General features: G+C 44.9%; 1 protein-coding gene across 3 annotated transcripts in view; it reads left to right on the top strand.

Moving 5' to 3' along the window:
- Nucleotides 1-27,846, top strand: part of LOC138638022 (cytochrome P450 2J2-like) — a 310,015-nt gene that overhangs the window by 63,603 nt on the left and 218,566 nt on the right. Inside the window, exon 1 of one of the 3 annotated variants that reach the window (XM_069726988.1) lies at nucleotides 21,244-21,368. The exons of the other annotated variants lie outside the window; for them this stretch is intronic. The gene's annotated coding sequence lies outside the window, so the exon portion shown is untranslated. Of the gene's footprint in view, nucleotides 1-21,243; nucleotides 21,369-27,846 lie in introns of those variants that run through there. 3 annotated transcript variants of the gene reach the window in all.

Here is a 27,846-nt window from a genome sequence, read left to right as displayed (position 1 = left end):
GACTCAAAATAGCCATTTTTATATTCACATTACAACAGCCATGTCGACTCGGGGAACTAAGGGCACCCTGTGTTGTACCTGAGCCGGAAGCTTCTGCCGAGAGAAGTGGCCTATTCCACCATCTAGAAGGAAGGACTGGCCATGGTCTGGGCCCTGCCTGTACAGTCGCACCTTCACTGTGGTGACTGACTACAACCCTCTGTGCTGGCTACAAGCCATGTGTGGAACTAACGTAAGGTTGCTACGCTGGAGCCTTGCCTTCCAATAGTGCGACTTTACCTTGAAACACAAAAAGGGCAGTGAGCATGGCAATGCACATGGGTTGCCACACCGGGGGCGAATCTGCCGAGGTGCACATGGAGGAGTAACTCCCTACCCCCTGCTATATAGTGGTAATGAGAGACCAGTGTGTTAGCAAGAGGAATTTTTATAGCTGTGCTGCGAGAGCCAGGCTCTCCTTAAACCCCTCATTCCCCCCTCCCGCCTCTATTGTTCTTTCAAAGTTATGTATACTGGTGCTGATCTGGGCTAGAGATATAGGGACTATATATTCCGGATGTCCATCAAGAGATCTGTAGCTCACTGAAATCTCTAGGAACTAAACCCATCGAGTTGCAAGGAGAGGATTTCTCCTTAAGCAGGTCATGTATCTGTGCCGTGTTTATACTTAAAAGAACACCCCTGACGTGGTGAACATCCTGATCATTGTGTTGTTCTCATACGAGGTTCATACAGCGAGTTATATATAGAAATGTCATAATTCTAAGGGAGGATTCAGCCTCTGAGTGAGGTCACCACAGGGGGAGTGACTTGGTTTTAGGCTGGGAGATAAGTAAGAGAGACAGCAGTCTTCAGTATCTTTGTCCTGAGTCTAGCTGCGAGACAGATCAGTAATGCATCTGGATATAAGTTCGCCCATCCCCCACAGCATATGGTCAGCCATGAGATGAAATGATATTAACGAAATGTAAGTGTTTTTCAACTTTAATCCCATTTTATTTGTAATTGTACTGTACATACGATACTTGTCATCTTTATAATACCTTTTTATACTTCTGTAAACACTACCTACCTTTTTTGGAGTAAAATACATAAAATTACTAGTTTTGTTTTTCCTTGCTCTATAACGAACTGTCACGTCCTCTGAAGTGAATTACGCTACTAATTGGGGTTGGCTCTGGACCCGTAAATAATTAAGAAATCGGAGCTGGTGGCAGCAGATTTGTGCTGTGTATTTGGGAGGCTTTGTAGCAACTGGCGGCATTGATAATTATTGTTCCCGCCTGAGTGGGAGTAGTTATATCGCCCTCGCTGCAGTGTGCCCATTAGCCAGTACAAAGTAAGACAGCCTTTCTGGTGACCAATTATCCTAGGTGCAGTACCCTGTCTGACCTGAGGGTAAGGGGGCGCCAGAGAGCGACAAGTTCCCAACTGGAAGTGGGATATAGATAAATCCCCTTCAGAAAGAAACCAGGGGCAACCAAACAACCCTGGTTCAGGACAAATTGGTGTGAGTGGTGGGGAAGATAAGGGTATCCGAACCGTGACACCTCCTTTTGGATCTGGGAGGGATATTTATACCCACGCTAGACTGGGATTCTCTGTCAGTTATACTTTTGTTTTCTCTTTGCGCCTGACCCACTGGTGTGTGTATGCATAATGTGTTGTTTGTTTGCTCTCCATGCTCGATCTGGTCTGTTTGATTCTCTCAGCTTTCTAACTTCATCTTCCACCTAACTCTGCCTCGCCCTCCTGTATCTCGCTTATCGACCTCGGCACATTTGACTACTCTCCGGTGCCGTTCGCCTCCTTTGCACCCAGGCACCTGGCTCTGTCCCTGGCTACTCCCCCTCTGTCATATGGTTCAGGTCCTGTTTGCTACCCGGTGAGTTCCCCCCGTTCTACTCTGGGCTCCCTTACTGCGGTGTGTAGTCTCCCAGCAGTAGTTTTACCTGGGATCCCTGACAATAATGTATAATGCGGCTCACCCCAACATACAGCATAATGCAGCTCCCACCAACACACTGTACAGTGCAGCTCCCCCAACACACAGTTCAGTGCAGCTCCCCAACACAGTGTACTGCAGCTCCATTCCACTTGCCCATTAGGGTGCATTAAAGTATAGAGTCTGCCTATGGGGAGTGCATTATACTATAGAGCCTGCTATGGAGGTGCTTTATTCTATAGAGTCTGCCTATGGGGAATGCATTATACTATAGTGTCTGCCTATGCAGTGTGTATAATACTATAGAGTCTGACTATGGGGAGTGCATTATACTATAGTGTCTGCCTATGCAGTGTGTATAATACTATAGAGTCTGACTATGGGGAGTGCATTATATTATATAAAGTCTGCTTATGGGGAGTGCATTATACTATAAGGTCTGCCTATGGGTGGTGCATTATACCATACAGTCTGCCTATGGAGGTGCATTTTACTATATCGAGTCTGCCTATGGGGCACAGTATACTGTATAGAGTCTGTCTATGGGGGATGGGGGTGCATTATACTGTAGAGTGTACCTATGGGGTGCATTATACTAAAGAGTCTGTCTATGGGGGTGCATTATACCATATAGAGTCTGCCTATTCTGAGTGCATTATTCTATATAAAGTGTGCCTATGGGGAGTGATTTATACAATATAGAGTCTGCCTATGGGGAGTGCATTATACTATATAGTCTGCCTATGGGTAATGCATTATACTATATAGAGTTTGCCTATAGGGAGTGCATTATGCCATGTAGAGTCTGCCTATGAGGAGTGCTTTATACTATATAGAGTCTGCCTATGGGAAAGGCATTATACTATATATTGTCTGCTTATTAGGAATGCATTATACAATATAGAGTCTGCCTATAGCGAGTTCATTATACTGTATGGAGGTCTATGGGTAGTGCATTATACTATATTGAGGACTATCTGGTGCATTTTACTGTAAGGAGGCTATCTAGGGGCCATCATACAGTGTGGAGATTATAGTGACGGGGCCATCATACAGTGTTTGAGGTATCAATCAGTTTGGGGGGATAATAAATACTAAGGGGCAGTATACAAGTCCTTCTCACTAAATTAGAATATCATGTTACTGTGACTGTCAAAGGGGCACACACAGGGCATTATTACTTTCTAGGGAACAAAATGTGGGCACTGTTTTGTAGGGCACTTGCACAGGGCACTACTATATTCTAGAGGTTTATTGTACCAGTTAGAGGGCACACAGTACTACACAATAGGTGCAGCAATAGGGACACATACGGCAGCAGCGGCTCAGCATTGGGGTATCAGCAGTTTGAGGAGTTTGTGCAGGTTGGGAATAGTCCCATTGGGGACAGTGCTGAAAATATGAGACTTGAAATGTGTCTTTGTTGTAATCTCTGCAGCTGCGTCCTGGCTAGAAGTTGTCATGTTGGTCTGGGCCAGACGGAAAAGATGTGAAAATTCAATGATTCCATCAGAAAGATTGTTAGCTGTAAGTCACCATCTATAACTGTGCTGTAATCTCTTATATGTTCCATACGACTGGTATCTACCACTGACCATATTGCGGTAATATCAATGTTGGCCTTTGTATAGAGATTATTTTAAGCAACAAGCGCGTTCATCTGCTGAGGTTCTCCTCCACTATTAGGATGCATCACCCAGGTATAATCAAGTGGCCCACTCAGAAGTTTCACCCCCCCTGAGCCAAAAACCTATCTACGCCTCTGGAGAGACGCCTAGTGGAATCAATTGGCTGTCCATGTGTTGATCATACAGACTTGGTGGGTTCACCAGAGGCAGAGCCCATCTCCTCATACTGTCAGATCTTCGCTTGGATGGTTGAGAAGAAACCTCTGTCTATTACATCCAAATGCCATAACATCCAAATGGCATAATTTATGGATAAATGTTTACTGAAGCAGGTAGTTTTCTTTAGACTTAGGCTTGTTCCCACAATGAGCTTTTGAATTGTTTCTTACGCAAGTAAAAGTGCAATTAACTTATTTTACTTAGTTGTCGAAATGATGCAGAAAATTTGGAACATCCAAAACCCACCAGAAGCTCATGGTGGGAATGTAAGAAGACGAACCGGGGGTACCTGTCCTGTGCCGGGTCCCGAACTGTTGGGGCTGTTTCCTCTGTTGTGCGAGGGAAACTTAGAGACCTGAACCGACCTTTGCACTACAGAGCAGGGGGCATGGCTAATATAAAAAAGCCCGTGTAAGCAGACAGACTTGGTGAGAAGAAGCAGTGCACGGCAGTAATAAGAGAGTGCTCCGAATCCTGAGCACTGGAATAGTGTAGGCCCACTCCCGTGTTTCCCCGTGGTAAAGCACAAAGACTGTGACGAGTATCTTGCCTTGTGCCCACTGGCTCCTGCGACATGAGGTGCCAGACGCTCTGCGTCTGTGAGTAACGCGAGCACTGCTTAGTAAGGACTGGGTGACTCACCGCCAACTGTGCTCTTATCCCCCGGTATACATCTGCCAAGCCACGTTAGGCTCCATCAGAGTTTTGGACTGTGCTGCGCCCTGAGCAGCAAACCCTGGACCAAGGAACTTGTTAAGCAAGCCACTGACATCAGGATTCGACTCAAGGACACCTACAGGACGACACCGGATCCATCCCGCGCTGACTGTGTTGGCACCACCCTATCAACTGTGGACTCTTCAGTTAGGAAGCTGTCAGACTGATAAGTTAACCGTTGAGAACTGTTGTTATCTCTATTACATACTTTACCCCATCCGTAGACCAACTGTTAATCCCCAGTTTTATCCTATTTCCTCCCTGCGTGGAGTATACCCCTGTTCTAGTAAATCATCTTAACTCTTGCTCTGTCTTCAGTCCATTACTGCATCCCACAACCTGCTCACAGGAACAAAGCCTAAGGCCACATGCACATATTGAGAATTTTCTGAGTTTTTTACATCAGTATCTGTAAGTCAAAACCATTTACAATTTAGATTGTGAGCCCCAACAGGGACAGCAACGATAATGTGTGCAACCTGTAAAGCGCTGCGGAATATGTTAGCGCTATATAAAAATAAAGATTATTATTATTATTATTATTATTAATCAGTGTGTGTGCCTAAAAGCTGAGTGAGTTTCTGGGATCCAGACACTCTTGCCTCTTTCATCCACCCACAGAAAGTTTTGGTGTTATCATTCATATTCTCTGAAAAAAGGCCAAGAGTCAAGTGTACGCAGAGCCTGGAGGTTCATGTTTTGGTTTATGTTGGGGAGGGAGGGTTTTGGGTTACAATATCATTAATATTGTTACATTACTGTATTATCAACATTGGAAATGTATGATTTGTATTGTTTCATAAAACTCTAATAAACAGATTTTCAGAAAAAAAAAAAGGTCAAGAAAGCAAAAATTCTGCCAGGGTATGTAAACTTTTGAGCACAACTGTATGAGACATTTTTATTATTATTATTTATTTATATAGCACCATTAATTCCATGGTGCTGTACATGAGAAGGGGTTACATCAAAATACAAATATCACAGTAAACAAAACTAACAATGACAGACTGGTACAGAGGGAAGAGGACCCTGTCCTTGCGGGCTTACATTCTACAGGATTATGGGGAAAAAACCTCCACTATTCTTGACAAAAAAAAACAGTACACAGGCAAAGATGCATACCTGTCCAAGGCCTCCAAACAATTACACTAACCAAAGTGCAGCGGACCCAAGTTAAGATGGTGGATAACAGAAGCACAGGAGCAATAATACCGATAATGCAGCCAGCCTACAAACAGGATTTGGCCGCCTGGCACACCTGTGCAAAATAATCTGTATGTGGCATGTTCACACAGAAATGCAGAGCATATGGCTCAAGGCCTATTAGTGACGCCATAAAGCGGGCCTTCCATTGCTATAATGCATCCTGTGTGAACAGAGGCCACAGTTTACAGAGCCATCTAGGGCCCAGCTGCACCCTGAAAAAATGACGTGCCCAAAAACATAACAATGTATGTAAGGTATTGGTTGGTATTATGGCCACAATATTTAAGCCGGCAACCCACGACAAGGGTCCTTACGTATTGCCAATCCTACTCTAACAAAAAAACACCATAAGAGGAAAAAAACCTCCACTATTCTTGACAAAAAAAAAAAAAAGTTAGAGTAGGACTGGCAATACGTAAGGACCCTTGTCGTGGTTTTTTTTTTTCTCATAGAGTTGTATTAGTGCCGGATTGCGCCTGATGACCACACGTTTCATCCGTTTTTTTTGCCGGATCCGTAAAAAAAAACCTGTTTCTAGTGGACAGAGAAAACGTACAGAGGAATGTTTTTTCTGTCAGGCGAAAAAACGCCCAGCGACTGATCCGGCGAAAAACGTATGAAACTGAGATGTGAAATGATGAATCCGGCCTCCGAATCTGGTTTTCCATGCATGTTTCCATTCAAATCATGCACATTTTTTGTTCTCTCTCTCTAAAAAAAAACCAAAAAAAACGATCCGTTGCAAATAGTGAAAAACTGATGCAAGTGATCTGTTTTTTTGAAAGAGAGAGAGAATGGAAAATGTGCGTGATTTCAATGGAAAAAATGCATGAAAAACCGGATTTGGAGGCTGGTTCCATCATTTCACATCTGTTTCATACGTTTTTCACCGGATCCGACGCTGTGCGTTTTTTCACCGGACAGAAAAAACATTCTTCTGTATGTTTTCTCCATCCGCTGGAAACAGCTTTTCTGACTGATCCAGCAAAAAAGAGATGAAACATGTGGCCATCAGGTGCAATCCAGCGCTAATACAACTCTATGAGGAAAAAAAACGGATACGGCGGAAAAAAAGGATCAATTTTTTTCAAAACTCGCTGGATTGTGCCTGACTACAAAAACCTGATGTGTGAAAGTAGCTACAGGAAAGAAATATATCTTGGTACCGTGTTAGCCAGTAGATAGAAAAATATTTAGAATTGAGAGTCCTCAGTGGTTGATACCTTTTAATGGCTAACTGAGGACTCTCAATTCTAAATATTTTGAAAGTAGCTAGATAGATATATCTATGTATTTATAGATATATCTATCCATCTATAAATATATCTATAGATAGATATAGCCATAGTTATCCATCTATAAATATATAGATTCAGCTATGGATATATCCATAGATATATCCATAGATATATAATAGCAAGGCCTATGTTTATTAATGAATCTTTAATTTAAAAAAATGGCGTGGGCTCCTGCGCAAATTTCTGCGACAGAGGGGGAAAGCCGATGGCCGGGGGTCAATATTTGTAGATTGGGAAGGGGTTAATACCCATGGCCCCTCCCAGGCTATGAATATCAGCCCGCAGCTGTCTGCGTAGCCTCTACTGGATATTAAAATAGGGGGACCCCCCCAAAAATAAGGTAGGGTCCTCCTATAATTTATAACCAGAAAGGCTATGCAGACAGCTGCGGGCTGATTTTCATAGCCTAGGAAGGGTCCATGGATACTGCCCCCCGGCTACAAATACCAGCCCACTGCCGCCCCAGAAATGGCGCATAGCCTCTCTTCCCACTCCCCTGTAGCAGTGGGATATGGGGTAATGAGGGGTTAATGTCACCTTGCTAATGTAAGGTGACATTAAGCCCGGTTAATAATGGAGGGGCGTCAATAAGACACCTATCCATTATTAATCCTAGAGTAGTGAAAGAGTTAATAAATAAATAAAAACACAGACAGAAAAAAGTACTTTAATATTCTTAATTTAACCATACTTACCGTACTCAATCGCCTGCAAAAAATTAAAAATAATAAACTGTATACTCACTTTTTGCCGTAGTCCAAATAATAACGAGTGTCTCACGACGATCTCACCTATAGAACAGTGACATTGGATGTCACTACTCTATAGGACCTCCAGTGACACACTGACAGGAGACAATGGCTCCAGCAGTGCTTCACTGAAGAGGTTACCTTAGTTCAGGGTGTCACTTTTTGGCAATGCTGCGTGGGAGTTTTCCCACACAGCAGTGCCATAAGTGAGACTAGGGACTATTTTTTACAGTGGCAGAGGAATACATTGCGGAAGGATACCTTCCGTCATTGTATTCCTGGAGCCCCTGGAGAGTGGTCACATCAGCTGATGCTGCAGCTCTCCATGGGAGATCGTCGTGTGGCACTCATTTTAATTGGATATCTGCAGAAACATGGAGTATATTGTTTGTTTGTTATTTTAATACTTTTTACAGGTGACCATGGCTTCGGGGATCAAGGTGATGGTGAGTATGTACTCTATGTTGTATGTATTGTATGTCTGGAGCGCCCCCAGACACAGGGCCAAGCGTTTCGGTACCGTGCCTCTCTGGTTCGGTTCTGAGGCTGTCACGGTGGCTAGACCCGGTCCGCGACCCTGCTAAGGGGCGTCCAATGAAAGTAGTAAACCAGTCTGTCAGTGGTTCGTGACGCCACCTGTGGTGTTCGGTCAGGGTGACCGACGCTGCTATGGGGTCCACTGGGGTGATGGAATGGCAGCTGGATGGTATACCTTCCCACAGGTGAAGTATGTCCCCAGGGCTTCCCAGTAAGGTGGATGGTGATGGTGTGAGGTACAGTCAATAATGAGGACACAAGGTTGCAGTCTCTTTACCTCTTTACTGAATGCTTCAGGAACCTAAATCCAGAGTACATTTAACAGGGCTCTCAGAGACCGGCCATTCCGATGGGCACATCCAGAGTTTCTTTCGCAGATGGAAATCGTTGCCTAACAATAGCGCCTGTGTGTTGTAGTCCTATGCTGCTGAGCATTCGGAATAGTCCTCACAACTGCTGTTCTCATTCGTTCGTTCTCTACAGCTCTCTCTCTCGTTCTTTGGTTCCAGATGCTACTAGTTTCTAACGTCCCCCAGGTATGTTATGGCTAGGACGCCACCCGTATGACGGGAAGGCTTGGAGGTCTTCCGGGACCTTAGAGACGCCCCTCTCCCAATGTTGCCCCCTATGTCTTCGTAGGTGTAGTGTTGTGAATTCCGCTCTTGGGCTCCCTCCGGTGGTTGTAAGTGGCACTTTTGTGAGTTCTGCTCTTGGGCTCCCTCTTGTGGTTTCTAGTGGTATGGCTGCTCCTTGGAGTTAGCTGTCATCAGCTGCCTCCACTTATTGTCCGCTATTTAAGTCTGGCTCTTTCTTCAGCCTGTGCCACTTGTCATTGTTCCCTGGCTGGATTCACATCTCTGCTTGGATTCTCCTGGTTTCCTGACCAGTTCAGCAAAGATAAGTTCTGGCTTTGCTCTTTTCAGTCCACATATTGTGGACTTATTGTTCTGTGCATTTTATATTTGTCCAGCTTGTCAGTATGGATTTTTTCTGTTAGCTGGAAGCTCTGGGAAGCAGATTTACCCTCCACACCTTTAGTCAGGTGTGGAGATTTTGTAAACTCTGTGTGGATTGTTTTGTAGTTTTTATACTGACCGCACAGTATCCTTTCCTATCCTATCTATCAAGCTAGACTGGCCTCCTATGCTAAAATCTGATTTCATTTCTGCGTATGTTATTTTCCCCTCCTCTCACCATCAATATTTGTGGGGGGCTATCTTTCCTTTGGGGATTTTCTCTGAGGCAAGATAGGTTTCCTGTTTCCATCTTTAGGGGGAGTTAGATCTTAGGCTGTGCCGAGGGGTCTAGTGTTGTGAATTCTGTGGCAGAGCTCCCTCTTGTGGTCACAAGTGGTACTTCGGCTGATTCTCTCTGTGAGCTTCCGTTGGTGGAGGAAAGTGGTACTGCGGCTTCTGAGTTTCCTTCCTCAGGTGATATGGTGAAGTCGTTAGGTGCTGCTCTATTTAACTCCACCTAGTGCTTTGATCCTGGCCTCCAGTCAATGTTCTAGTATTGGACCTGTCTCCTCCTGGATCATTCCTGTGGCCTGCTGCTCTGCATAGCTAAGTTATTCTTTGCTATTTGTTTGCTGTTTTTTTCTGTCCAGCTTGTCTATTTGTTTTTTCCTGCTTGCTGGAAGCTCTGGGACGCAGAGGGTGTACCTCCGTGCCGTTAGTTCGGTACGGAGGGTCTTTTTGCCCCCTTTGCGTGGTTTTTGTAGGGTTTTGTGTTGACCGCAAAGTTACCTTTCCTATCCTCGCTCTGTTCAGAAAGTTGGGCCTCGCTTTGCTAAATCTATTTCATCTCTACGTTGGTCTTTTCATCTTAACTCACAGTCATTATATGTGGGGGGCTGCCTTTTCCTTTGGGGATATTTCTCTGAGGCAAGGTAGGCTTATTTTCTATCTTCAGGCTAGCTAGTTTCTCAGGCCGTGCCGAGTTGCATAGGGAGCGTTAGGCGCAATCCACGGCTGCCTTTAGTGTGGTTGGAGAGGATTAGGGATTGCGGTCAACAGAGTTCCCACGTCTCAGAGCTCGTTCTTGTTTTTTGGGTTATTGCCAGGTCACTGTATGTGCGCTGACCTCTATGTCCATTGTGGTACTGAATTACCTTTCACAACGGTACTGGAGGCCATAAGTACTAATGATTCTCAATAGAGGGAAAAAAGAAGTTCTGAGACCATTTTTTTTTCTTTGCACTGTGTTTTGCCTTTTTTTTCCCCTAGACATTTGGGTAGTTCAGGACACAGGTGTGGACATGGATATTCAGGGTCTGTGCTCTTCATTGGATAATCTCGTTATAAATGTACAAAAGATTCAAGATTTGGTGGTTCAGAAGCCTATGTTAGAACCAAGAATTCCTATTCCTGATTTGTTTTATGGTGATAGAGCCAAGTTTGTGAATTTCAAAAATAATTGCAAACTGTTTCTGGCCTTGAAACCTCGCTCCTCTGGTGATCCAGTTCAACAAGTGAGAATTGTTATTTCTTTTTTGCGTGGCGATCCTCAGGACTGGGCATTTTCCCTTGCGCCAGGGGATCTTGCATTAAGTAATATTGATGTGTTTTTCCTGGCGCTTGGATTGCTGTACGATGAGCCTAATTCAGTGGATCAGGCAGAGAAGAATTTGCTGGCTCTGTGTCAGGGTCAGGATGAGATAGAGGTATATTGTCAGAAATTTAGAAAGTGGTCTGTACTCACTCAGTGGAATGAAGGTGCGCTCGCGGCTATTTTCAGAAGAGGTCTCTCTGAAGCCCTTAAGGATGTCCTGGTGGGATTTCCTATGCCTGCTGGTCTGAATGAGTCTATGTCTTTGGCCATTCAGATCGGTCGACGCTTGCGCGAGCGTAAATCTGTGCACCATTTGGCGGTATTACCTGAGCTTAAACCTGAGCCTATGCAGTGCGATAGGACTTTGACCAGAGTTGAACGGCAAGAACACAGACGTCTGAATGGGCTGTGTTTCTACTGTGGTGATTCCACTCATGCTATCTCTGTTTGTCCTAAGCGCACTAAGCGGTTCGCTAGGTCTGCCACCATTGGTATGGTACAGTCAAAATTTCTTCTGTCCGTTACCTTGATCTGCTCTTTGTCATCGTATTCTGTCATGGCATTTGTAGATTCAGGCGCTGCCCTGAATTTGATGGACTTGGAGTATGCTAGGCGTTGTGGGTTTTTCTTGGAGCCCTTGCAGTGTCCTATTCCATTGCGAGGAATTGATGCTACGCCTTTGGCCAAGAATAAGCCTCAGTAATGGACCAAGCTGACCATGTGCATGGCTCCTGCACATCAGGAGGTTATTCGCTTTCTGGTGTTGCATAATCTGCATGATGTGGTCGTGTTGGGGTTGCCATGGCTACAAGTCCATAATCCAGTATTAGATTGGAAATCCATGTCTGTGTCCAGCTGGGGTTGTCAGGGGGTACATGGTGATGTCCCATTTCTGACTATTTCGTCATCCACCCCTTCTGAGGTTCCTGAGTTCTTGTCTGATTACCGGGATTTATTTGATGAACCCAAGTCCGATACCCTACCTCCGCATAGGGATTGTGATTGTGCTATCGATTTGATTCCTGGTAGTAAATTCCCAAAAGGTCGACTGTTTAATTTATCTGTGCCTGAGCACGCCGCTATGCGGAGTTATGTGAAGGGGTCTTTGGAGAAGGGGCATATTCGCCCGTCATCGTCGCCATTAGGAGCAGGGTTCTTTTTTGTAGCCAAGAAGGATGGTTCACTGAGACCTTGTATTGATTACCGCCTTCTAAATAAGATCACGGTTCAATTTCAGTACCCTTTGCCATTATTATCTGATTTGTTTGCTCGCATTAAGGGGGCTAGTTGGTTCACCAAGATAGATCTTCGTGGTGCTTATAATCTTGTGCGTATTAAGCGAGGCGATGAGTGGAAAACTGCATTTAATATGCCCGAGGGCCATTTTGAGTATCTAGTAATGCCATTCGGACTTGCCAATGCTCCATCAGTGTTTCAGTCCTTTATGCATGACATCTTCAGAGAGTACCTGGATAAATTCCTGATTGTGTACTTAGATGACATTTTGATCTTCTCGGATGATTGGGAGTCTCATGTGAAGCAGGTCAGAACGGTGTTTCAGGTCCTGCGTGCTAATTCTTTGTTTGTGAAGGGATCAAAGTGTCTCTTTGGTGTCCAGAAGGTTTCATTTTTGGGGTTCATCTTTTCCCCTTCTACTATTGAGATGGACCCTGTTAAGGTCCAAGCCATCCATAATTGGACTCAGCCGACATCTCTGAAAAGTCTGCAAAAGTTCCTGGGCTTTGCTAATTTTTATCGTCGCTTCATCTGCAATTTTTCTAGTATTGCTAAACCATTGACCGATTTGACCAAGAAAGGTGCTGATGTGATCAATTGGTCTTCTGCTGCTGTGGAAGCTTTTCAAGAGTTGAAGCGTCGTTTTTCTTCTGCCCCTGTGTTGTGTCAACCAGATGTTTCGCTTCCATTCCAGGTCGAGGTTGATGCTTCTGAGATTGGAGCAGGGGCTGTTTTGTCGCAGAGAAGTTCTGATTGCTCGGTGATGAAACCATGTGCCTTCTTTTCCAGGAAGTTTTCGCCTGCTGAGCGAAATTATGATGTGGGCAATCGAGAGTTGCTGGCCATGAAGTGGGCATTCGAGGAGTGGCGTCATTGGCTTGAAGGAGCTAAGCATCGCGTGGTGGTCTTGACTGATCATAAGAACTTGACTAATCTCGAGTCCGCCAAGCGGTTGAATCCTAGACAAGCTCGTTGGTCGTTGTTTTTTGCCCGTTTTGACTTTGTGATTTCATATCTTCCGGGCTCTAAAAATGTGAAGGCGGATGCTCTGTCTAGGAGTTTTGTGCCAGACTCTCCGGGTGTATCTGAGCCGGCGGGTATCCTCAAAGAGGGAGTAATTGTGTCTGCCATCTCCCCTGATTTGCGGCGGGTGCTGCAAAAATTTCAGGCTGATAAACCTGATCGTTGCCCAGCGGAGAAACTGTTTGTCCCTGATAGGTGGACGAATAAAGTTATCTCTGAGGTTCATTGTTCGGTGTTGGCTGGTCATCCTGGAATCTTTGGTACCAGAGAGTTAGTGGCTAGATCCTTTTGGTGGCCATCTCTGTCGCGGGATGTGCGTACTTTTGTGCAGTCCTGTGGGATTTGTGCTCGGGCTAAGCCCTGCTGTTCTCGTGCCAGTGGGTTGCTTTTGCCCTTGCCGGTCCCGAAGAGACCTTGGACACATATCTCTATGGATTTTATTTCAGATCTTCCCGTCTCTCAAAAGATGCCAGTCATTTGGGTGGTCTGTGATCGCTTCTCTAAGATGGTCCATTTGGTACCCTTGTCTAAATTGCCTTCCTCCTCTGATTTGGTGCCATTGTTTTTCCAGCATGTGGTTCGTTTACATGGCATTCCAGAGAATATCGTTTCTGACAGAGGTTCCCAGTTTGTTTCGAGGTTTTGGCGAGCCTTTTGTGGTAGGATGGGCATTGACTTGTCTTTTTCCTCGGCTTTCCATCCTCAGACTAATGGCCAGACCGAACGAACCAATCAGACCTTGGAAACATATCTGAGATGCTTTGTTTCTGCTGATCAGGATGACTGGGTGTCCTTTTTGCCTTTGGCTGAGTTCGCCCTTAATAATCGGGCCAGCTCGGCTACCTTGGTTTCACCGTTTTTCTGCAACTCTGGGTTCCATCCTCGTTTCTCTTCAGGGCAGGTTGAGTCTTCGGACTGTCCTGGTGTGGATACTGTGGTGGACAGGTTGCAGCAGATTTGGACTCATGTAGTGGACAATTTGACCTTGTCCCAGGAGAAGGCTCAACGTTTCGCTAATCGCAGACGCTGTGTGGGTCCCCGACTTCGGGTTGGGGACTTGGTTTGGTTATCTTCTCATCATATTCCTATGAAGGTTTCCTCTCCTAAGTTTAAACCTCGTTTTATTGGTCCGTATAGGATTTCTGAGGTTCTTAATCCTGTGTCTTTTCGTCTGACCCTTCCAGATTCTTTTTCCATACATAACGTATTCCATAGGTCATTGTTGCGGAGATACGTGGCACCCGTGGTTCCATCTGTTGATCCTCCTGCCCCGGTTTTGGTGGAGGGGGAGTTGGAGTATATTGTGGAGAAGATTTTGGATTCTCGTGTTTCTAGACAGAAACTCCAGTATCTGGTTAAGTGGAAGGCTTATGCTCAGGAAGATAATTCCTGGGTCTTTGCCTCTGATGTCCATGCTCCCGATCTTGTTCGTGCCTTTCATATGGCTCATCCTGGTCGTCCTGGGAGCTCTGGTGAGGGTTTGGTGACCCCTCCTCAAGGGGGGGGGTACTGTTGTGAATTCTGTGGCAGAGCTCCCTCTTGTGGTCACAAGTGGTACTTCAGGTGATTCTCTCTGTGAGCTTCCGTTGGTGGAGGAAAGTGGTACTGCGGCTTCTGAGTTTCCTTCCTCAGGTGATATGGTGAAGTCGTTAGGTGCTGCTCTATTTAACTCCACCTAGTGCTTTGATCCTGGCCTCCAGTCAATGTTCTAGTATTGGACCTGTCTCCTCCTGGATCATTCCTGTGGCCTGCTGCTCTGCATAGCTAAGTTATTCTTTGCTATTTGTTTGCTGTTTTTTTCTGTCCAGCTTGTCTATTTGTTTTTTCCTGCTTGCTGGAAGCTCTGGGACGCAGAGGGTGTACCTCCGTGCCGTTAGTTCGGTACGGAGGGTCTTTTTGCCCCCTTTGCGTGGTTTTTGTAGGGTTTTGTGTTGACCGCAAAGTTACCTTTCCTATCCTCGCTCTGTTCAGAAAGTTGGGCCTCGCTTTGCTACATCTATTTCATCTCTACGTTGGTCTTTTCATCTTAACTCACAGTCATTATATGTGGGGGGCTGCCTTTTCCTTTGGGGATATTTCTCTGAGGCAAGGTAGGCTTATTTTCTATCTTCAGGCTAGCTAGTTTCTCAGGCCGTGCCGAGTTGCATAGGGAGCGTTAGGCGCAATCCACGGCTGCCTTTAGTGTGGTTGGAGAGGATTAGGGATTGCGGTCAACAGAGTTACCACGTCTCAGAGCTCGTTCTTGTTTTTTGGGTTATTGCCAGGTCACTGTATGTGCGCTGACCTCTATGTCCATTGTGGTACTGAATTACCTTTCACAACAGTCTAGGGAGCGTCAGGTACCCCCCACGACTATTTTTAGTTGCGCTGCTAGGTTCAGGGTTTGCGGTCAGTACAGATACCACCTCCTTCAGAGTTTGTCTCATGTTGTTCCTAAACCACCAGATCATAACAGTGTAGTAAGGTAGACAGCCAACCTATGACTAACTGTCCAGTGGAGTTTGAAGTAAGGCCTGAAGTCAGTTACTCCTACGGTGTTCCGGCCACCGACTACGCGCCTCAGTAAGATGTTGCCTCTCTCTCTCTCGACACGACTCTTACTGGCTCTCCTTTGTGCTTGATCTCGTTTACACGGTTCCACAATATCCTTCCCTTCATGTCTCTTTCTTAGGATACCGCCGCAGGGTGTGCAGGCGCGGTTCCGTTACGTTCTGTTCTGTTCGCTAGGCACCTGCCAGGTTCCCACACCTGACAGGGGCCCCCCTGTGCCTTCTCCCTGCAACACTCCCTGCCACGGGATGTTGCCTGAATCGAACCCAGTCAGCTTCTCACTAACTTCCTCCCCAGCCCCTAGTTTTACCAGTGTGAGGAGTGGCCCAATAAATAAAGCCTTTTTCTCCCGCTAGTGGCCGGAGTGTGAAGTGTAATGTGTTCTGGTGATACCTGGTCAGGAGAACTCCTTAGTGCCATCAGACGTACCGCTAGTCCCCTTAGCGACAGAGTGCCATACTGCAACGACCAGGTCTCTGGGGCGCTGCATGTCTATATGTATGTAACGTATGAATGTACTGTATGTATTGTATGTTATATGTTGTGTGTACTGTATGTTGTATGTACTGTTATATGTTGTATGTACTGTTATATGTTGTATGTACTGTTATATGTTGTATGTACTGTTATATGTTCTGTTCTATGTTATGTTGTATGTACTGTTCTACTGTATGTTGTATGCACTGTTCTATGTTGTATGTATTGTTCTATGTTTGTGTTTTTTTTCGTTTTTTTTTCACATTCAACACACTAGCCGGATGATGGGACTGCTTACTGTTCCATCATTGGCTAATGTGTCAATCACTGTCAATGTAGCAGGCATAGCCTGATGGGACTTGTAGTCCCATCGGACGATGCCTGCACACATACACACCCCCCCAACAGCCCCACACAGACCCTTGCAGACACACACACACACGCAGACGCTGCCTGCACACACAGACACACACAGTCTCCGCCCACACACTTCCCTCCTCCCGATCTGCAGCGTTTCCCCTGCAGCAAAACCGCAGATCATTTTTACATCTGCGGTTTTTCTGCGAATGTGCCCGACTCAATGCAAGTCAATGGGTGCAGAAACGCTGCAGATCCGCACAAAGAATTGACATAATGTGCTGCGGAAAAAACAATGCTCCGTTTCCGCGCGTTTTTTTTCGCAGCATGTGCACAGTGGATTGGGTTTTCCATAGGTTTACATGGTACTGTAAACCGCATGGAAAACTGCTGCAGATCCACAGCGCAAAAACGCTACGAATCCGCAGTAAAAACCGCAACGTGTGAACATGGCCCAAGATCTTCAAGCACTTAAGAGGCTTCCTGTTCGAGGGTTGATGTAAAGAGTTGCTTGGTTCTTCATTGTTAAATCATTTCTTAAAAACTAAAAAATTATCAAATATGTGTAGATCCTTGAATACAGGGAAAAGGTTATTATTGTGTTACAACGCACACAGGAAAATAGGTAAAACATTAAAAAATTGCAACTGACTCAGCCAGTTCCCTAACAAACTAGAGATTCTGAGATTCTGACCTCACAGTCCCTAACTATTCCTACATGGGCTGGAATAGCCCTAAAAACAGACTAAACAATGGCAGCTTGGACCTATGCTGCCTGAAAGGCCGTCGAGCGCGTCACATTCCTTTTAAGCAACCGGAGGACACAGAAGGGAAGATGTGCTGTGATAAAAAGAGATCTCAGAGTGAGTTAAACCAAACCATGAAATGCAAAATGAAAAGATAAAATACTTACTGCTAGAGAATATGCCACCTACTTCCTAAACAAGAAACAGAAAATACGTGCAGGGTAAAAAGCGTAATCCGCAGAGACAAACCCTAGCTAGACTTTTACTTACTGGCATAAACAGCAGTATTACTGGACATCCAAATGAAAATATCACCAGGAAAAACCACCCAGGGGAAAGTATATATTGACGCCCCTGAAAGGTGAATAACAAAAACACCTGTCAGCCTAAAAAGACTAAAGCAAGGATACCAGACAATAAACACCCAGAGAAAAGATGTAAGTGCTGTACTTCTGCAGATAGAGAAGCTGACCACAAAGCACAGGCTCAATGGTTTCAACGCAGACACATGACAAGAGGCAATGTTCAGAGAAATTAATCACTTTAGGTGAATTTGATGTGGAGGCTGTTATGATCTGGTGGCCTTGGAGCAGCATGAGATGTACTCTGGAGAAGGTGGTCCCTGTACTGACCGCAAACCCTGAACCTAGCAGCGCAACTAGAAGTAGCCGTGGGGGGTACCTAACACTCCCTAGACCCCTCGGCACAGCCTAAGATCTAACTACCCCTAAAGACAGAAACAGGAAACCTATCTTGCCTCAGAGAAAATCCCCAAAGGATAGATAGCCCCCCACAAATATTGACTGTGAGAGGAGAGGGAAATAACATACGCAGATATGAAATCAGATTTTAGCATAGGAGGCCATACTAGCTAAAAAGAAAGAATAGAACAGAGTACTATGCGGTCAGTATAAAAACACTAGAAAATATCCACCGCAGAAAATACGGCTCACCACATCTTACTAAAGACATGGGGGGTATATCTGCATCTCCAGAGAAATAGCTAGGCTGCAAAAAATCCTTCACAGACCAAGCTGGACAAGACAAAAACATGAAAATGCACAGAACTATAAGGTCCACCGCAGGTGGACAGCAAAAACAAAGCCAGGACTTATCTTTGTAGAAAAACACAGCAAACTGGAGAGACCAGCAGGGAAGTGAATCCTTCAAGAACAATGGACAACTGGCACTGACTAAAGGATCCTGCAAAGCTATATACCCCAGTCAGTTCTGCAATTAGTAGATACACCTGTCCACTCCTGCAGTCCAGGCACAACTGCATTACCCTCTACAACCACCGGAGGGAGCCCAAAAGCTGAATTCACAACAGGAGGCTTCTTGTCTCCGTTTATTAGTTTGGTGCTTTGAATCCTATTTACATACCATGAGAGTAATAGATCAAGGGGATCGCAGTCACAAGTATAATCAAGTCCTAATATTAAGTATAATAGTATATTTAAATAGATCAATCCGAGGATATGCAAAAGTCGGTTGCCAAAATTAAATTTTAATGTAAGAAAGGGAATATCACTTGACCAAACATACAATAAGCCAACGTTTCGGCCACATTAGGCCTTTATCAAGGCAATTATCTACAAAAACATAATAATAAGGAGTAATTATTCAAATAAATACATGTTGGTCAAAACTAAATGTTGGTCAAAAAAATAAAAAATAATATAACAGAGAAAATATCATCAATTGTACATTGACATAATGATATCCATAACACGCACTACACAAATCTGTATATTAACATTAGCATGTATGCATAAACATTAAATAAAGATATCACATCATAAATATAGAGATATAGCATCATACATATAGAAAGGGCAAAATATGGCCTCTAAGTTTCAGGGTCGAGGCTACCCCTGCTGCATCCTGCAAATGTGCATTTGTCATTAGACAGGGTTTTGGGAAGGCTCTATCTCATGGTATGTATTTTTTCTGAATTTTTTCTATGTTAGCTGTTTTTTTATATTAGTGGTAGGACTCGCAAGATTATGAGGACCCTTGACGGGTTGCGAGCTTACTTTATTTTGGCCAAAATATTAAACCAATACCTCATATAATGTATGTGTTTATCATATGCATTAATTTTTTGCACTATATCATCTTTTTTTGCGGGATGTGGCCAGGCCTCTTTTTGTTTGTTAGGTTTTTTGGAGCGTCTGTCACAGTGTGCTGCATACTATGGTGCTGGGCAGCCCGCCTGTTACAGGGGCGTCATTAACCCCTTTCTGACCTCGGACGGGATAGTACGTCCGAGGTCAGAAGCCCCGCTTTGATGTGGGCTCCGGCGGTAAGCCCGCTTCAAAGCCGGGACATGTCAGCTGTTTTGAACAGCTGACATGTGCCCGCAATAGGCGCGGGCAGAATCGCGATCTGCCCGCACCTATTAACTAGTTAAATGCCGCTGTCAAACGCAGACAAAGGCATTTAACTACCGCATCCGGCCGGGCGGCCGGAAATGACGGCATCGCCGACCCCCGTCACATGATTGGAGGTCGGCGATGCTTGCACATTGTAACCATAGAGGTCCTTGAGACCTCTATGGTTACTGATCGCCGGTAGCTGTGAGCGCCACCCTGTGGTCGGCGCTCACAGCACACCTGATTTTCTGCTACATAGCAGCGAACAGTAGATCGCTGCTATGTAGCAGAGGCGATCATGCTGTGCCTGCTTCTAGCCTCCCATGGAGGCTATAGAAGCATGGCAAAAGTTAGAAAACTTTTTAAAAAAAGTGAAAAAAATAAAAAAAAAATATAAAAGTTTAAATCACCCCCCTTTCGCCCCAATCAAAATAAGTCAATAAAAAAAATCGAATCTACACATATTTGGTATCACCGCGTTCAGAATCGCCCGATCTATCAACTAAAAAAAAGCATTAACCTGATCGCTAAATGGCGTAGCGAGAAAAAAATTCAAAACGCCAGAATTACGTTTTTTTGGTCGCCGAGACATTGCATTAAAATGCAATAACGGGCGATCAAAAGAACGTATCTGCACCAAAATGCTATCATTAGAAACGTCATCTCGGCACGCAAAAAATAAGCCCTCAGCCGACCCCAGATCATGAAAAATGGAGACGCTAAGGCTATGTGCACACTTTGCAGATTCCACTGCGGATTTTTCCGCAGCGGAATTGCAAAATCCGCAGTGAAAACCCATCGCGGTTTTTACTGCGGATTTATCGCGGTTTTTACTGCGTTTTCTTCTGCGGATTTTCAACTGCAGTTTTCTATTGGAGCAGCTGAAAATCCGCAGAAAAGAAGTGACATGCTGCGGAATGTAATCCGCAGCGTTTCCGCGCGGATTTTTCTGCAGCATGTGCACAGCGTTTTTTGTTTCCCATAGGTTTACATTGAAATGTAAACTCATGGGAAACTGCTGCGGATCCGCAGCGGTCAAATCCGCTGCGGATCCGCAGCAAAATCCGCAAAGTGTGAATATAGCCTAAGAGTATCGGAAAATGGTGCACATTTTTTTTTTTTTTTAGCAAAGTTTGGATTTTTTTTTCACCACTTAGGTAAAAAATAACCTAGTCATGTTAGGTGTCTATGAACTAGTAATGACCTGGAGAATCATAATGTCAGGTCAGTTTTAGCATTTAGTGACCTAGCAAAAAAGCCAAACAAAAAGCAAGTGTGGGACTGCACTTTTTTTGCAATTTCACCACACTTGGAATTTTTTTCCCGCTTTCTAGTACACGACATGCTAAAACCAATGATGTCGTTCAAAAGTACAACTTGTCCCGCAAAAAAATAAGCCCTCACATGGCCAAATTGACGGAAAAATAAAAAAGTTATGGCTCTGGGAAGGAGGGGAGTGAAAAACTAACACGGAAAAACGAAAAATCCCAAGGTCATGAAGGGGTTAATAGGCTGCATACCAGACACTGTGCACCACACTTATCAGTGTGACCGGCGTCCTATGTGAGTTATATCAATGTGCATTTTTCTACTAGGCAGCCAACCCCTGCATTGTCTGGCTGGTGTGGGGGAGGTTGTTTTTATCAAGTAGATTGCACCTGTGCCGCTCCTAGCCTTTATCAGTGGAGGCCTGCTCTATCCTGCTATGTGCATTTGTCATCAGACAGGGTTTGGGGAAGGCTGGATGTCATGGTATGTATTTTTTCTATGTTATATCTGTTTTTTGAATCCTATTTACGTTTACTCTTTTACCAAAACAATATAGCATAGCTGATAGAGATGAACTGGGGTGAAATTCAGATGATCAAAAAGACAATCTACTGTGAATAATATTTGTTTTAGGTCTACACCATCCATACACATGATTTTGCTAGAAGTCATCTAAATCATGGGAAAATATCTTCGTCTGACTCTTTCGTATTTCTTTTTCCCATAGCTCAAATTGCTTGTCCAATGACGAATGGAAAATTACAAGAGACTGAGGCAACATTTTTTTTTGCAGTCTGTTGAAAAGATCTTCAATTTCTTTACTCATAATTTACAGGGATTTTTATTATTGGGATCAATTACAGATTCCAAAAAACTTAAGCAAACTATTAACAAAAAATGTTTTCCCGTTGATTAATAAAAAATTGATCCTCAATGGGGAAAGATGGAAACACTTGTATTCTAAGACCCCTAAGGATGAGACGTTTTCTTGGTATAGTTCTCTAAAAATGCCTTATTCCACCAGACTTTAGTCCGTCTGTGCAAAAGGTGCTGTTCTTGATTTTGTAATTCAGAAATCTCTCTGATCTCCTGATGGCAAATTTGTGGACCCATTACCAAAAACCTTGTCGAATTGGTTAGGCCAGGAACTTTCCCTGGCTTTGCAGTCAATGCTTGCTGAAGCTGCATTTCTGTGAAAAACACATGTAACAAAGGGTAAACACAAGGGGCAACTGTAAAGTGGTTGGTGCAACCATATACATATGAATAAAAACTAAAAATAATAATAGAAGCACCAAAGCCAAGTGTGATATAGGCTGAAAACACCTGTGAAGCCATAAAAACCTACAAAGAATTAAGCCAGAACGAATACATATAAATACAAATTTTATCGAGCTGATAACGATATCAGTAACAGACAAGTATATTAAAACAGAGGAACACAAGAGGGCGACCAAACACAGCAAAACAAATGGGACGGATAGTGGTTATATAGATACATAGACAGTGTGTGTGTGTGTATATATATATATATATATATATATATATATATATTATACACACACCGCTCTGGCAAAAATTAAGGGCAAAATCGTCAGTTTGTCTGATGTTTCTTTTTATAGGTATTGTCATGATCCGTTCCGGAGTTTAGTCCTGTCTGCTCTTTCTCTAGGTGGATCATGTCAAGGGTTAATTTTGCTCTGTCTCATTCTGGGCTCGGGTTTGCTATTTAGCTCCCAGGTATCCTGAGGTTGGTGTCAGCTATAGTTCTGTCTTTGGCGTGTGAACCTGACTCTGGAAGCCCTTGATTTGTCCTACTGTGAACCCTGACTTGTCCTGTGTCTGTTATCTCCCCCTGCCTGCCCTTTCCCAGTGTCTTTGTCTGTATATCTGCTTGACTCCCTGGTTCCGTATTTTGCCCGTCCTGGTTTACTGATCCCTTGCTATGTCCTGACTATCCATTCTGTCTAAATCCTTTTGTACTGTTGTGCCGTCTTGTGCCCTGACTTGGTTTTCCTGACCTCGCTCTCGCCACTAGGTGGCGTCTGTTCAGTTGCTCTGTGTGTGCAGTCTGGCTTCCCTACCAAGCTCCCCCTGGTGGAGGTTGCGCTGTACTGCACTGCAGCTGCATGACAGGTATGTTTTTAAGTAAATTGTTCTTTTAGTCTAAACTTCTAACAGCGTCTCTGATTTTACAAGCAATAAATGTTAATGGTTTTTTTTCTGAAAAGGAGAAATGGTGAAAATTAAAAAAAAATCCAGTGCTTTCAGACCTCAAATATTGCAATGAAAACAAGTTCATAATCATTTAGATGCAGCAGTACTAATGTTTTAACTCAGAAAGAGTTCAGAAATCAATATTTTGTGGAATCACCATGATTTTTAATCACAGCTTTCATGCATCTTGGCATGCTTTCCATCAGTCTTTCACACTGCTTCTGGCACAAAAATTTAAGTAGTTCTTTGTGTGATGGCTTGTGACTATCCATCATCTTCTTGATTACATTCCAGAGGTTTTCAATGCGGTTCAAGTCTGCAGATTGGGCTGCCCATGACAGGGATTTGATGTGGTGGTCTCTTAATTTTTGCCGGAGCTGTATATATACAGTGGGTACGGAAAGTATTCAGACCCTTTTAAATTGTTCACTCTGTTTCATTGCAGCAGTTTGGTAAATTCAAAAATAATAATTTTTTTCTCTCATTAATGTTCACTCTGCACCCCATCTTGACCGAAAAAAAAACAGAAATGTTGAAATTTTTGCAAATGTATTAAAAAAGAAAAACTGAAATATCACATGGTCCTAAGTAGGGTTGAGCGAAACGGGTCGTTCATTTTCAAAAGTCGCCGACTTTTGGCAAAGTCGGGTTTCATGAAACCCGATCCGACCCCTGTGCGGGTTCGGCCATGCGGTACGCGACTTTCGCGCCAAAGTCGCGTTTCAATGACGCGAAAAGCGCCATTTTTCAGCCAATGAAGGTAAACGCAGAGTGTGGGCAGCGTGATGACATAGGTCCTGGTCCCCACCATCTTAGAGAAGGGCATTGCAGTGATTGGCTTGCTGTCTGCGGCGTCACAGGGGCTATAAAGGGGCGTTCCCGCCGACCGCCATGTTACTGCTGCTGATCTGAGCTTAGGGAGAGGTTGCTGCCGCTTCGTCAGAAGCAGGGATAGCGTTAGGCAGGGTCCATTAACCACCAAACCGCTTGTGCTGTAGCGATTTCCACTGCCCAACACCACCTTCGGTGTGCAGGGACCGTGGAAGCTACTTTTTTTTTTTTTTTTCCCTCAGCGCTGTAGCTCATTGGGCTGCCCTTGAAGGCTCCCTGATAGCTGCATTGCTGTGTGTACGCCGCTGTGCAAACCAACTGCTTTTTTCAAAGCACAAATCCTCTTGTTCCTTCCTTTCTGCACAGCTATCTTGTTTGTTTGTCCACACTTTTTATTTAATTTGTGCATCAGTCCACTCCTTATTGCTGCCTGCCATACCTGGCTGAGATTACTGCAGGGAGATGGTAATTGAAGGACACTCCCTGTTTTTTTTTTTTTTTTTTTTTTTTTATTTTTTTATTTGTGGGAGATTAAGATTGACATTTCTGCTAGAGTGCCATCCCTGTGTGTGCCATCTCTGTCAGTGGGCCATAGAAAGCCTATTTATTTATTTTTTTTTGGTTTTATAAATTCTCCCTGAAAAAAAAGGGAGATTAATATTGGCCTTTGGGCTTGTGTGCCAGTCCTAATCTCTCTCTTTCTCTTTCTCTTTAATTCTCCCTGAAAAAATCATTTTATTTTATTTGGTTTCTAAATTCTTCCTGAAAAAAAAAAAAAAAAACAAATCAGTGGGAGATTAATATTTACATTTGTGCTTCAGTGACAGTCCTGCGTGTGTGGCATCTCTCATTTGTTGCCACCAACAACAGAGTGTGTAACATTGTGCCTGATTTTCGTTGTGGTCTCACTCACCTGTAAAGGGGTAGCTAAATCATACTGAAGTTATAGCTCACCGTGTAATTTGTGTGACAGCAACAAATACCGTTAGTTTGTTTACGTTTTTAAAAGAATGAGATGTCTGGTGGAAGAGGTCGTGGCCGGGGGCGTTCATTGTCAGCTGGTAATGAGGGTAGTGGTAGTGGTGGAGCATCAGCTGGTCGTGGGAAAAAAAATATTGCACCTAAGTCTGGAGCTGTGGAGCCAGGTTCGTCATCTGGCTACACAAGGCCTCGAACGCTCCCTTTTCTGGGAGTAGGAAAACCGCTTTTAAAGCCGGAGCAGCAAGAGCAAGTTTTGGCTTATCTTGCTGACTCGGCCTCTAGCTCTTTTGCCTCCTCTCGTGAAACTGGTAAATGTCAAAGCAGCGCGTCGTTAGTGGATGTTCACGGTCAGGGACAAGTCGCTTCCTTGTCCTCTTCAGCAAAAACAACAACAGAGAAGAATGCAGCAGGAGACACAACGGGTTACTCCATGGAGCTCTTTACACATACCGTCCCTGGCTTAGAAAGTGAAGCAGTTAACAGTCCATGCCCATTACAAGTTGAATCTGACATGGAGTGCAGTGATGCACAGCCACAGCCAGACTACTATGCTGGTCCTTTGACTCAGACCACAACATTGCCCTCGCAGGGTAATGATCAAGAATCAGACCCTGATGAGACTATGTTGCCCCATCATGAACGCTATACCACCGACTGACACGGTGACACAGACGAAGTTGCACACGAGCTACAAGAAGAGGTAATAGATGACCCAGTTCTTGACCTCGATTGGCAGCCATTGGGGGAACAGGGTGCAGGCGGCAGCAGTTCTGAAGCGGAGAAGGAGGGGCCGCAGCAGGCATCAACATCGCAACAGGTTCCATCTGCCGGGCCCGTATCTTGCCCAAAACGCGTGGCAAAGCCAAAACCTGTTGGAGGACAGCGTGGCCATCCAGTTAAAGCTCAGTCTGCAATGCCTGAAAAGGTATCCGATGCTAGAAAGAGTGCAGTCTGGCATTTTTTTAAACAACATCCAATTGATCAGCGCAAAGTCATCTGTCAAAAATGTTCAACTACCTTAAGCAGAGGACAGAATCTGAAAAGTCTCAATACAAGTTGCATGCATAGACATTTAACCACCATGCATTTGCAAGCCTGGACTAACTACCAAACGTCCCTTAAGGTTGTAGCACCCTCGGCCAATGAAGCTAGTCAGCAACGCTACATCCCTTCCGGCAGTGTAGGGCCACCATTTTCCGCACCACCTGCAGTATCTGTGCAGGTTTCTTTGCCAGGCCAAAGCAGTCAGGGTCAGGGAATCATCAGTTTCGTAGTAGGAAACACTGCATCTAGGGCACCGGCGGCAACAATACCATCTCCCACCGTCTCTCAGTCTGCCATGTCCACCGGCACCCCCGCTAGTTCCACGATCTCCAGCTCTCCAGTCCAGCTCACCCTACATGAGACTATGGTTCGAAAAAGGAAGTACTTAGCCTCGCATCCGCGTACACAAGGTTTGAACGCCCACATAGCTAGACTAATCTCGTTAGAGATGATGCCCTACCGGTTAGTTGAAAGCGAAGCTTTCAAAGCCCTGATGGACTACGCTGTACCATGCTACGAGCTACCCAGTCGACACTTTTTTTTTTTTTTTTTTTTTCCAGAAAAGCCATCCCAGCCCTCCACCAGCATGTTAAAGAGCGCATCGTCCATGCACTCAGGCAATCTGTGAGCACAAAGGTGCACCTGACAACAGATGCATGGACCAGTAGGCATGGCCAGGGACGTTACGTGTCCATCACGGCACACTGGGTAAATGTGGTGGATGCAGGGTCCACAGGGGACAGCAAGTTTGGGACAGTTCTGCCTAGCCCACGGTCTAGGAAACAATTGGCTGTAGCCGTTCGCACCCCCTCCTCCTCGTCCTCCTGCAGAAGCGAGACCTCGTCCACAGACCGCAGTCGCACAACCACTCCATCCGCAGCTGCCACTGTTGCACACCAGGTCTCCCATTATGGGGCAGCTACTGGCAAACGTCAGCAGGCTGTATTGGCTATGAAGTGTTTGGGCGACAACAGACACACCGCGGAAGTTCTGTCCGAGTTCTTGCAGAAAGAAACGCAGTCGTGGCTGGGCACTGTAGATCTTGAGGCAGGCAAGGTAGTGAGTGATAACGGAAGGAATTTCATGGCTGCCATCTCCCTTTCCCAACTGAAACACATTCCTTGCCTGGCTCACACCTTAAACCTGGTGGTGCAGTGCTTCCTGAAAAGTTATCCGGGGTTATCCGACCTGCTCCTCAAAGTGCGTGGACTTTGCTCACATATCCGCCGTTCGCCCGTACACTCCAGCCGTATGCAGACCTATCAGCGGTCTTTGAACCTTCCCCAGCATCGCCTAATCATAGACGTTGCAACAAGGTGGAACTCAACACTGCATATGCTTCAGAGACTGTGCGAACAGAGGCGGGCTGTTATGTTTTTGTGGGAGGATACACATACACGGGCAGGCAGTAGGATGGCAGACATGGAGTTGTCAGGTGTGCAGTGGTCGAAGATTCAAGACATGTGTCAAGTCCTTCAGTGTTTTGAGGAATGCACACGGCTGGTTAGTGCAGACAACGCCATAATAAGCATGAGCATCCCCCTAATGCGTCTGCTGATGCAAAGTTTGACGCACATAAAGGATCAGGCGTCTGCAGCTGAGGAAGAGGAAAGCCTTGACAGTCAGCCATTGTCTGGCCAGGGCAGTGTACAGGACGAGGTAGCGGGCGAACAGGAGGAGGATGATGGGGATGATTATATTTTTAATGAGGAAGCTTTTCCTGGGCCAGTGGAAATTGTTGGCGCGGCAAGGCCGGGTTCTGGTTTTTGGAGGGACACAAGTGACGTGGATTTGCCTGAAACTGCCCCTCAACCAAGCACAACCACAGATTTGAGAACTGGAACTTTGGGCCACATGGCGGATTATGCCTTACGTATCCTCAAAAGGG

The sequence above is a fragment of the Ranitomeya imitator genome, chromosome 5 (genome assembly GCF_032444005.1).
Source record: "Ranitomeya imitator isolate aRanImi1 chromosome 5, aRanImi1.pri, whole genome shotgun sequence".
Lineage (NCBI taxonomy): Eukaryota > Metazoa > Chordata > Amphibia > Anura > Dendrobatidae > Ranitomeya > Ranitomeya imitator.
The sequence above is the reverse complement of the archived record's forward strand: the minus strand, read 5'-3'. Positions and strand labels throughout refer to the sequence as shown.